The sequence below is a fragment of the Apostichopus japonicus genome, chromosome 12 (assembly GCF_037975245.1).
Source record: "Apostichopus japonicus isolate 1M-3 chromosome 12, ASM3797524v1, whole genome shotgun sequence".
NCBI classification, from domain to species: Eukaryota; Metazoa; Echinodermata; class Holothuroidea; order Aspidochirotida; family Stichopodidae; genus Apostichopus; species Apostichopus japonicus.
Window position 1 is genome coordinate 18,946,248 of NC_092572.1, and position 13,512 is coordinate 18,959,759.

A 13,512-nucleotide genomic window follows, 5' to 3' on the forward strand; every position below is an offset into this window, starting at 1 on the left:
GAACTAAGGATATGTGTAATCCCAACCAATCCAGTTGTTTGGTATTTGTTGGAATTACAAATATCCTCAGTTCTTATTGTAAACTTCATAGCACATGCTACCGATTTATCAGATTTGTCAGCACGATCCAGTATTTACTCTGATACAAAAACTTTCAGATTTACAATAGATCCTGTAATCTCTGTGTGAATCGGCTGCGTATACATCTTCAGTAGTATATAATTGTCTCGTGGATAAGTCTGAATGGATAGTTAATTGGTGTCCCATATATCGCTATGATCGCTGCTATATTACAGTTCCATGCTAAACCTTGTAGTTTGATAACAAATGGGAATTGTCTATCCGTTATGTGGATATACATTTATTGTGAAAATGCAAGCAGATGTTGCTAGAGAGAAGGTCGGGAGCATTTCGTATAAACAGGCCAATGAAAAGAGAAATATAAGGGTTAAATGGTGAAGGGCCGGATAATGCCTCAGGCTCTGTGGTCAACAAGGAAGTCAGCGGTAATATGTGAAAACATACACGTATAGTCAAAGCAGGTTGTGACATGTTCTTCCGGGTCATGGCACTCAAGGAACCGGAAGTACGTATTTTAAGCTGCGAACCAGGAGTTGTGGACACCGATATGTACAAGCAGGTTGTACACTAGCGTCGATGAAGAATTGAAATCGACTGTTAGGAATATTGAAAAGCAAAGTTAATTCCTGAACAACCCGAATAATCTACGGAAGCTGTAATCAAAGTTCTAAGAGGAGGATAAATATAGGAATGCTCCCGTTGTAAGTGTCTATGACGTAATGGGAATGTAAGTTGAATAATGCATAGTAGGGCATAAATATAACCTAGTTAGTTTTGTCATACCTTACACGAAATTTCCAAACCCAATGTTTCTATTAAGTTTATTAACAAAGAAAATCCATTGTCTTTATGTCAGAATGTTGCAATGATAGATAATGTTTGTTACTATACAGAATATGAACTTATTCGTTATTCACAGAAATGTATATATATATATATATATATATATATACAGTACATAAAGCTGAACACAAGTCTAAATATAATATCATCCACACACTTCATGCTCCAATACTTTGTGTTTTTCTTAAAGCATTACCAGAAATCTTTATTTTCTGATGGGAATTGTCCTTCACAAAGATCTTTTTCATGTAAGCCAAATATTGTTGTTTGCAACAAGGGCAAGCTCATCTTCCTAGCTAAAAGCCAGGAGGTTCACTTCTAGTTGACCGTGGTTCACCGTCTAGTCAAGATAACATACAAGATACCAATCCGTTTGTCAATATCGCCCTCTCTTAAGTAATCCACTTTCAAATAACAAGCTCGTGAGAAACGTGTTTATTAATGGGGTAAAGCACAGAACCGAGCAGCAGTATTTATTCTCAAATTGTCTTGGATAGCAAAGAGGTGGAAGATGAACGGGTCGGGTGGTGAGGGGTTGCAGTAAATCAGTCCATTTCAGGCCATTTGACGAGAATAGCTTTTGTACCGTGTATTATGTTACACTAATATAACATATATACATGACTCGCACTACATCCGATTGACTGAGCATGAAAGCTTTCATCTGGCATGTCCTACAACCCTCTCCTCTTCCCTCTCCTTCCCAGCCATCACATTTAATATGATATCATATGATATCATATGATATCATATGATATCATATGGTATCATATGATATCATATGATATCATACCATCCCTCGCCATCCCAATCCCTCCCTCCCCCTACCCTCTTCTTCTCCGAGCATTACGACAAAAGATAGCGCGGATTTCCTTCACATCGCTTCAGCGTAACCAGTGGACAGAACCTAACCCGCATCGTATTATATTATGTGAAAATAAATTAATGATTGTCTCCCTCTATTTGTCTGTTATTCTCCTTATTAATTGAACTCCTATAGCAAAGTCTCTTTTCGGCTTACTTGATTGTTCTGGGATAGAGATTGTAACATATAAGTGACATTTTGTAAGTAGGATTAAATGTGTCGACTTATAGGTTGGAGTTAGCGTTGTAGTATACGGTATGAATATCGCTGGCACATTGTTGAACCCATGCTCCCTGCCACCTCTTGAAAGAAAAGATTCTTACTTGTAATTATACGATTTTCTAGAAATTCAGGAGGCAGATTTAATAGATAACCGCGTTAAGCTGTATCACGAATGGTCATTTATACAAATGGTGAATCTAAAGTATTGAAGCACTTAACATGACCTAACATTGGGATGGTTTTCATTGGCATCACTAATTATATTTTGCCTTAGAAATATGAAAAGAAAACAAAACGGAAATAAGAGGTTTGAAATCCTAACCGTCTCGCTTTGACATCACAGATTTACAAATCAAAACTACAGTGTGAGTGGTTGCTCGAAATGAATGAGGGCAGTATTGCAGAACTTAGCATGCATAGATATTCACTTTGGCTTCGGCTTTTCGTACGTACATTGTTTCTGAATGCTGCCGTTTTGAACGAATCGGACCGTAATGGTAATTACCGACGTTATAGTCATTGCCGACTTTGCAATCAGCCCCCCCCCCCCCTCCTGGGTAAGAGTGACTCCAATTTTTATCTTTCGGGAACCAAACATGACATACAATAATCAAATAACGATATCTCTCAAAAGAGAGCAAGATTTTTTTTTCGAAACTGGGGGAGCTGTTCATCACGAAGATATCCATCACATGAACTAAAGATAACAGAAGGATGGGGCCATGTATTTATACTCTAATGTGGGGAATCTATCGAAACTCATCTGATTTGATATCTTGCAACTGGTAAAATCTCGTAAAGCTGTTGTATGGTAAAATGTCAAAGCGATGCATATTCATAAGATTGCATGTTCATTAGAATGTTTGTTTTTTCTATTTCATTTTCACATAACGAAACTGCATTATTCGCTTCCATTATGGTACGTGTAATTTAGGTATGAAATAAAGAAAATACATCTTTAGAGTAATTATCAATACTTGTAATTTATCGTGATCAAAATGCATATAGGAGGTTGTGACCATGTAATCTCTTCAAAGGTTGCCCATAGGTACAGCATTTATTTATTTTCATATGTTGTTGATCATTTAAAAAAAACATTGTTTTCAGTTCAGGTTGTATTTTTATACCATTTTTAAATTTTTGAGAAGTGACCCGTTTATCATCAATTATAAAATTACCCGACTATTTAGTGTATAACATACAGTCCATTTGTATAGGTAAGTTCCTCGTGTGCATATATAACAAACTAAATTGGAAAAAGAATTCTATGGTTTCAAATAATATGTGAAATATGCATTACAGATTTGTCAAGGATATAAAAATGGGAATGAATGTTATGCAAGTTAAAGAACATGTTGCGGTTGATTCAATTGAAGAAAAAAATGGTATTAATATTTCGATCTGCACCGAGAAACCGACTTCATCATCATCTTATCCTTAAAGGAGAATTCCATGGATTTTAATAGCTGAATATTTTGAAAGCCGAAATGGCAGTAGAGATATATAACTCCCTGAATTCCCTTCCAAACGCAAATTATTTATTTTTTATGATGTTGACATCCTTACCCACGCATTCAATCAGGCAAAATCATGCGTGGGGAATAATTTATCTCGCATACCACTAGGTGTCTTTACGACTTAATCGGCGTTCCTTGCAGAGTGGGTTTATCGTAAGATTATCTAGTGTGCACTTAAAATTCCCCAAAAGAGGAATCTGATTTATCTCTATATAGCTGCTGAGCAAAAGTGTTGGAATGATTCATGAGTAACATCATTAATATTCATGATTCCCCTCCAATCGTTTTGGTCTATTTACTGTAGCCTACGCGTTGCAATCTTGTGAAATAATAGGTTAAAAGGTTTACTTACTCTCCTGCGATTCTAACGACATTAAACTGTCAGGTTAAGTGGGGTTATAATTTCGGTTCATCGCTCAACAGATTTGGGGGAGGGGGGGGGACCCGGAATAACAAATGTTTGTTAGCTTGATCAGTTTAGTTTCTTTACAAATAGTGAAAAAAACTACAAAATATTTCAAAATTTCGATTAATGTTCTTTTTTTGGCACTTCTGTAACATCAAATGCTAACATGTCCGGGCGACGAAATCATTGAAGCAAAGTACGCCAAAACTGATCTCGTTAATTCATTATGAGCTTTTTACACATTAGACGTCAGTTAGTCTCCATAGAACCTCACTCTAAAAAAAAAATCGACGAATTAATGGCTTCTCCTGTCTTCCATTTAAAAAAAAAACTTTTTTTTAAAGTTTTTGCGCTAAATGGAGAAACTTTTCTCGATTTTTAATAATTTTCTTTTGTTGACATTTTACCTTAGAAAATGATACCGCAAATTAAAGATTTTATTTTATTATGAATATTGCGAACCTTTTTTGTGTCTCGAAATAACCTTTATTCTGATAGATTTCTGGAATAATTTATTGATTAAAGACTTGGAATTGGCAACCAAAATTAATGAAATGACCTTTTGTCGGGGTACGCAATTCGCTTCAATAAATAAAGAGAAACAGAGAAAAATGGCGTCTCGCTTAAACGGGTATGAACTTTGAAAACGAACAGGCAGCTCTGTATATAAGAAATTAAAAAAACAGACAGAATGTGGGAAAGTTTAATCAACGTTATCAAATGTTTTATGGTGCATGCTAAACTATAGATTAAGTTTTTGATTTTGAAAAAGCAGGTCGATTTCTATGGAACGCGATACAGATGTAAACAAAAATTCCTTTATTTGTGCGTCGTATATAAGCTAACGGCGTCAATGAATGTTTAAAGCTATGATCAGCTGTTCCAAAACACCTCCGGGGGAGGCGTGACAAACCAAATTTAAATGACGTCATCAGTTCACATTTGACACATTATATGACGTCACTAGTTTGTTACGTCTATTTTCTCTTTACTGCTTAAACTTCTGATTTCTCGTTAAAGCTGAAATTTTAACGTTAAATCAGAAACCTTTCATTACATGCGCAAAGCAATTGAAAAACAAAAGTTGCCAATACCATGTCATTTATGTGAAATTGAAGAAGTAAATGAACTAATTATTCTCAAATTTTATCATCGACTATTAACCTTTTCTTTTCAAAGAAAATGGATTTAAAACACCAATACCTCAAGAAATCTCCCTCTGAATTTCGCGGTTATATAAACAGATTCACAAATTTGGAGTCATGCATCGGAACCATGCAATATGCATTACCTACCAATCTACTCTGTGTTTCACTACGCGGTCTTCCTGGTTAGAGAAAGCTAAATCACTTATACTAAGTTTCCTGATGTATATAAGGTACGCTATACCTTAAAGGCATTGAAGACTCGCCCCAAACCGCGTGCCGCCCTCTGAAAAACAGTTAACTTTCCGTTGCTTGCAAGTGAAGTTTTCTTCTTGTCGCTACAAAATGTAGACAGTAATGAAACGTGATACCGTGTAATCTTTTATCTAGACCTTAGATGTCCATCGCTGCTATGTACACTGTGTTGTTGGTATTGACCGTAGCTGTATGTATTGACTGTACACTAGTGTCTAATTACTGACGGTAGAAAGCTGTGTGTGTATTTTCTGGGATCGATGGTGATGTCTAACATTTCTGTTACCCTTCGTTCGAAAATAGGTCAGATTACCGGCATGAGACGCTTCTTTGTGCGCGTTTCTTCACACCCTTTAACTACAACTTTTATATTGCCATTAAACTTCTCCGTTTGCAAAGGGACTTTGTTTGAACACGCTCAAATGGTCAATTTCATGTATAGTCTCTCACTATTCTCAACACCTTAGTTCGCTTTGTTATCATATCGTAATAGCTCATTTCTATACGTGGAAATAATCATGACGTCATCAAGCCATTTTTTTCTTCCATTCAGGATCTGCTTACCAAAACGATTTATTGGAAGGTTCTGCGATAAATATATAATAAGAAAAAACCAATATCGTTGTGATCATCAGAACCATGAACCATTTTACTTCCGCCTACGTAACTTCTTAAAGGTATATATATATTGTTGATTCGTTAATGTTTATATGCTCGATGACCCATATCACTATATAGTGAGTATAGAATACGCAACTTCTTCATCTTACCAAAATGCCGAAACGTTTACCAACAGCAAGAGCACAGCGAGTCATCGATGACACAGCGACAGCCTATCAGATGCCAGTATATACATACATAACATACCACCACTAGCCTATCCAATAATAACACTATGACAGATGATAATGGTAGTCACTCAAACGTAACCGGAAGCGTTTTGTCTCATTAAATTATCCAATAATAAAGTCACTTCCGTTATAAATTTCTTGAATATCTGTATAGTTTGCTTTCTATTTTAGTACATTGCTTTAAGGAAAGAATTTGCTCTCGTAATAAAAGCGTCGAGAGGGCAAAAAGTATCGTGCATAATAGGATCAATATCGATTCAATAGACTCATCGTCTCCCATGGGAGGCCGAAAAGGAAATTATTCAAACTGACGTTAAAGATGTTTGCTTAACGATCAATATTTCGCGACTCCCGTCAGGGTAAACCAATGCACCTGAGGTATCAGTTATATATGCTGTCTTCAGTTTGAAGAAGAATCTCAAAACAGTTTAAATAGTTCATTTCCAGTTGCTAATGTTAGTTGCAATGAGTGTACCACTGGGAAAAGTTACGTTATAGCGATAAAGAAATCTCATTGGTTGGCTAACGTTATTACGTCAAGGAAAATAACCGGTTATGAAAATAAACATGTTTTGAATTTTCCTCACTGCCTATAGTGGTACAATCCCTAAGGAAAGATGCATTTTGTGAATCAAACAGTCAATAACATGGAAACTATCTTGAATGTGTTAGCAGAACATTTAAAAATAACATATAAGGCTATTTTAATACATTTTTTGCCATTGGTCTCATGAATGCTATATCTACGTGACATATTTTACAACCCCTCGTATCTAATATTTCAAATGATACAAACAAACCGTATACTCTAATAAATATTGCAGGTAAGTGGAAGGGGGATGGGAGGGGGAGCATGGGGGTACTTTTGTAACTTCAACTTTACTATAGGTTAATTATTCTGTGATTCCCTTTGAAGTTGATAGCGTATTACCGTATTTACCGTAAAGAGTAAAACTTTTGCTTTTCAAACGCTCACGCTCACGCGCACGCGCACAAATGTTTATAGTTTTGCTGTATTACTACACAACTACTATAAAAAGTCAGTTTTGATTGTCTAAAACCTTTATTCATTTAATGTTTGTTTGTTTTTTCTTTTCGAGTTAAATATTAAATAATTATGGTTCAGGGGTGTACCGCTAATTTCCACTAAAGATGCAATCAGGCCCAGCATATAACAACCATCGAAGTTAGGTAACACTTCCATTGTAAAGATGCCTTCCTTGGCAGTATATGGGAAACCATTTTAACATTTTGTCCGAATCATGTTTAAGATACCTCGAATTATTTTCAGATATCGAAATAAAAACATCTCATGTTTATGTTAGATATCTACAAAGTATTATAGATATCTTGACTCCATTGTCAAATATCTTAAAATCTCATATGTTTTTTTGATGTCTGAATTATAATTTCAGACATATGTATTTAGTTTAGCAGATGTATAAGCCTATCAGTCTCAAATTCTAATTCAGGCATATCGAATTTAGTTCCACAAATCTCAATAACAATTCCATATATCATAACCGAAATTTACAAAAAACATCTCAGTCACATTTTAATTCAGATAATTATGTCTAGAATCTTTTCCGGACTAAATATCGAACTCGCATTTCAAAGCCCGGATGTCATTTTAATCATATTTAAAGTTTGGTACCGATTTTATGCATTGTTTATATAATCCTTCATAAATATCATCATCAAATTACACAACTTTCCGTCTGTCTGTCTATCTATCAGTCTTCTCTGCAAATTAAAAAAAAAATCTTCCTCTTCTCTGAAGCTCAAAATATTGAGACATTTTTTGTTGAAACTTTTAAGGAACTAACCTTAAGAGTTGACTCAATTCCTCTGATTGTGAATTTGATTTCATTTGCCTCTGTCTCTGTTGAGTATACTATGTTGCCCTATGTAGTAAGACAAACTGTTTATGACGTCATCATTAACCCTTAGAGAGAAAAGGGAATAGGTGTCTCTCATATTTCCCTTAGGTAATTAAACAGTTCTTTCTCGTATTCCTGCTGACGGTGGTGCAAAGGGGCCATGTGTTGGCTTTCCTAAAGAAAAATCGAAACATTATCATTGAAGCTATACAAGAATGTATGAAGTAATATAATTATTTTTTGCCGAAATTGTGTCTCTTTAATTTTGTTAAAACAAAACGTACATAATGCCAATCATCTACACATATGTTTTTTTTAGCTAACTTGAAATTAATTAGTTGTGTTTGCAGGTTTACATATTCCCATGTAATGCACATTCACTTCAAAACAAATCATTTAGTTAATTTGAATTTAGTTAGAAGTCATAGCCAGACTTCTAGAAACCTGCAAAAAGTCCATCAAATCACAGATCATATGTTATTACTCGGTCAAGGGACCAAGGGTTGGAGGCGGGGGGGGGGGGGGCGACGGGAGCATTTTTTCGGATCCCGATAGCTATAGGCCACCGGGTCCCACGTTTGCCGTCATCATCTTCCCTTATTTAGCCTATATAATATTTTTGAAATAGCTTATTATCTACCTCATATTTGCCGGGCTTCCTCGATGATTCCGGGCACACTGGGCCTGTAGCCGGCATATACTTGGCCCAACCCAACCTCTCGTCAGGCCTGTCATAAGCTATAAGGGGCACAATGTGGAATATGAAAGGATATGAATCTATATAGCCTATATAGACATATCTACTTGTTGGATGTTTTGGCAAACAGTAACATTTTCCTGACGTTGATTATATACGGTCACTGCACTATGCACTTGAATGGTTCTGGTTTCAGTTGGAAAAATACGTACTTTTTGTAATCAAACATTAAGCAGATTCATTATTTTGTTCTTTGAAAAAAAAAAATTGAAGAACTTTAGGCTTTATGAGAAATAACCATGAAAGAACGGGGAAACCATGAGAGAAAAAACAAGAAAATTCTGCTATGCAAACGTCAGGGTTATAAAGTTGACGAAACACAAATAACACTAACAAATTGAACCACAGTACTGTAAGAGTCAATAAGAAACGATAACTGACAGTACCATAGCAAATAAAAAAATATGAGCACGCATTTTATAAAGTATTAACATTTGTTTTGTAAAATTTCATTTTACTTATAAATGACTATTCCCCACATGTTATCGTGACAAAAGAAAGAAAATCGTACCGTCAGTGTGTTAAACTGTACGTCCAATTGTTTAGAAACCAAAATTCATTGAACGCTATATACGTCGCCTTGCGAATCAATCGTCTTTACCCCCCCCCCTCCCCCCACCTCCCGCACCCCCAACAATATATGTAAGTTAGTTTAGTTGGACATGTACACTATATAGATATGCAATACCGGTGCTGTGGCCGAGTGGATAATGGCGGTGGCATTTGAAGCAATGAAGCTTAGCAATCGGGAGGTTCGGGGTTCGATACCCGGCAGGGTTATAGTAAGGTGGGTTTTTCATCCAAGAGAAAACTACGGTATTCCCATCTGAAATGACTTTCTAAATTGAAAAGATTCAAAATTTGAGTTTAAATGTTGAATTGGCAGCGACCGGACGTGTAAGTTGTAATCTATTAGCCCTTGCGGGTGTCTACCAAATTTGTAGTCGCTTCAGCGTCGTAAAATTAACTGCTGATTAATATTATTATTTTCCTGGTACGGTATATAGTTAGTTGTACACAACATCATGTACGTCAACGTGAGACGAGCTCCGTTACTGTCAGAAAGAGAGTTATTTATCACTGCGCTGGATTATGTACTTTAACAGAATCGTGCTATCCGAGGATATAAAACTAATCACCTCAGATCTGGAGGGAAATTCATTAGGTATGTTTACAGTTGAGTAATGAATGCTATTAAGCAATGTGTATATATATCCTATACATATATGTATATATTAAATGAATGAATAGATTGATTTATGATTGGCTCTGTTATTGATATAGGATGTTTACGATTTCCCTTTCCCGGTATAAAATGTTTCGTTGTTTCAATCACGCATGCGCAAATTGAAACCGTAGTTGAGGCAACAACACTATAATTACCGTTCAGTGTTAGTGGGGTTGACGTTGACTAAAGTCAGGCCTCAAAATTCAGAAGAAATAATGATAGTCAAATGAATTCAAATCATTTTTATTCTTAACGATGTACAGTCGACTTTGAGCATGAGCCATTCTAATTGGTGTCGTCATATCACGTGCCCTTAACCCGAAAGTACGGCACGAACATGCGCACTTTAGATAACGATTTTGTTTATTGCAGTGACGTAATGTCCAACCCCCTTCATAGGAAAGGTTTCAGATATTTATTAGAACCATGAGAAATAAGAAGAATGGAAAGTAGTATGATGGTATATTGGCCTATGATGTTTTTCGTGGAATAGGTAATAGCAGACGTACGGAGCAAATTATATTTAAACAATGAAAAGGTTGCCATGGGAACCATCGTCTAAACACTCCAACAAGAACAAGAGAGAAATGATCCTGTCATTGGTCAAAATCATACGGTAAATATATTTTCAAAATTCGTTAACGAACCATGTCCCGGGTTTTTAATGTTTACATCAAATCAAAATTCACACCACAATCGGTTGCTATACGAGAATTATTAAACGAGTATACTCCGCAACTCTGTATGTCCTTCTAAGGCTACCGTAGTATGACTGAAGCGTCTGTGTTCTGTCCAAATTCCTGTTTTGGAGATTGTCAGGTATTTATAGAAGGTGCGTTAAAATATATTAATAGACCACCAAAAAAAGGAGCTTGATTTCGATGAAGAAAAAGGAAAATAGAAGAGGGAATGCTGTATAGACGTAAAATTTAGGCCGAAGAGACTGATTAAAGCCGACTCGGTGTTTGTTTGGACTGTTACCAAGCATTCATTTCCCTTCCAATGAAACTCAAGATTTATTGGAGACTATAGACGTGACAATCAAATAGAGAATACAACGGCGATGTTAACGTTGAGTAATGATTTCCATGCATGAGTTAAATCCACTGCCGGCGAGCTCTTAGATTAAACGAAAGAGGCAACAAAAAAAAAAAACTGAAATATATTCCATACGTTGGTTACATAGCAACTTTATATACACAAGAATGTTTCTCATATTGCTGTTGCCGAATCATAACATTGCATCTCGTTGAAATTGTTTTAGTATTGCTTCATTTATAACTGTCGTCGTTCTTTCATATTATACCGTTAATCGTGTTCAGTATATTCTACTTAATCAGTAGCCTGGCACACAACCAGGAATTATATGTTGGAGGAGCACCAGCAGTTTTGACAAGGTGCATCGACAATTTAGGGAATTAAGGGAACATTATTCCTTTCATGTAACTTGCGATATTTTTGTTTGATTTAAAAAAAAATTGTGGCATAGATGGGAGAGGGGGAACATATATCGGCACGCAGGTAGGGGGGGGGGTAGCACGACCCCGGCCTGGCTACGGGCCTGCTTACCAACATATTTATTATAAGTATTACAAATACAATTTTCATTTTTAATGGTATTTAGTATTTCGGTTTGCATTCTCAAACAGGAGCAACCCAGCCCATGCATAAGCAGCAGGCATATAATTGTACCCAGCCAATGACAATATCATAATTACATGACATCAATTTAAGGGACAAAATGAACGAATGTTAAACTGAAATGCATTGCAAATTGCTTTGATGTGCTTGGGTGACAATAAGAACAATTAAAACACAAACCCGCTTTTTCGATCAAAAAGTCAATAACTATATCAAGAAAAAAATATATTAAAACACATCTGTGGGATTATTATAATTATATAATTTAATACATAACTCCAGTTCTACGTACAGAGGAAATATCTTTGTCATTTTCGTCGGGTATCATTTAACAAAATCGTTTTTGCCATAAATGTCTAATTTTTGTTAAATTTTGCAGAATTTAACCAATTCTTAAACTCTTGCTACAGTTCTACCTGACAAAGAATTTACAATACTCCTGGTTTAGTGTGTTCTTCGTTAATTTTATCTTTCAAATATTTTGCAAAATTTCTAACTTTTTGAAAATTAATATAATTTATCCTATTTTTTTCATAAAGTCGGAAGTTTATGTGAGTTTGTCTTTCACTGAGTGAAGCTGAGAGAAACCCTGACAGTTGATTTAAGTAACATCTTCATACGCCACCTTAAAAAAGTGCCGTTCGCAGTAAATAACGCCGCTCTCATATAGGCCTAGGTCATGAAAATCATTTCAGATTCTAAACCTATATAAAGTACTATTTTTTATATTTCCTCCCTGATTTCATTTGTAATAACTACATCCTGTCAAAGTTAACTTATTAGGATAATAAACAGAAAACGATATATAAATATTTAATTAATATCGAAAGTAGGGCTTATATGCAAACCCCCGAAGTATTAGCTTGGCATATATATTAAAGATATCAACAGAATCAACTTTACCAATATCAACATCTTGTGACAACGTAACACGAGGTAAATTTGAATAGTACCATCCGTGTCACCTTAAGAAATTATGTTTCTGAATTTAACAATATAGTGTTGAAACTCTTAAATGGGACACAAAACCAAACCATCAACTTTGTTTTGTATGACAGAGGTCGTTGTGAAGAACACCCCTTCCCTCCCCCCCCCCCCCCCAACAGCTATAGAGAAACATTGCTCCGTTTGGGCGATAACCTAGTTTAAATATGTGACATCTTCTAAGCATGTTTGAAGTTTTCCAAGACAGATATCTCTATCACATACTGAGTCCAATGATGGTTGGATATGTGTCTCCTTAAATTTAAAGTAGGTCTGTTCAGTATAACACAGCATATAATAGAAGAGCTTGTCAAATTCCGAAAGGACGGTAATTTAGCTGAAACAACTGAACATGATAAACTTTCAATTTGTAAAGCCTAACGATAAAGTTAAGCTACACTGGAGTTTGATTCATGAATACCTAATTTGCGTAAAACAGTTGGGACGAACGTAGTAAGGTTTGTCAATATGTATATTATATTAATAAACTCCTGCTTTAATTTAATATTTAACACTTAATTAAACATATCGTATAGATAAGGGGGAAATGCAAATTAGTATAAAATGGACAAAATTGAGACACGAATGTTACGCATACCAGTCGTTTTAACATGCTCGTGTTTAACTGTAAGACTGGTTGGTCTTCAGAAATGGAACGTTAAATAATTTTCGTGGAACCGGTGAGTGATGTACTCCCACTTAGGAAGAATGAGAGAATAGAAGGGAGGAAACCATCTCCCTTTCCCTTAACCCCATCCTCTTACCCCATCCCTGCCTTCTTTCTCCACCCCCCCCCCTCAACCCCAGTCTTGACTCACCAACTATCTCCCTACCAAA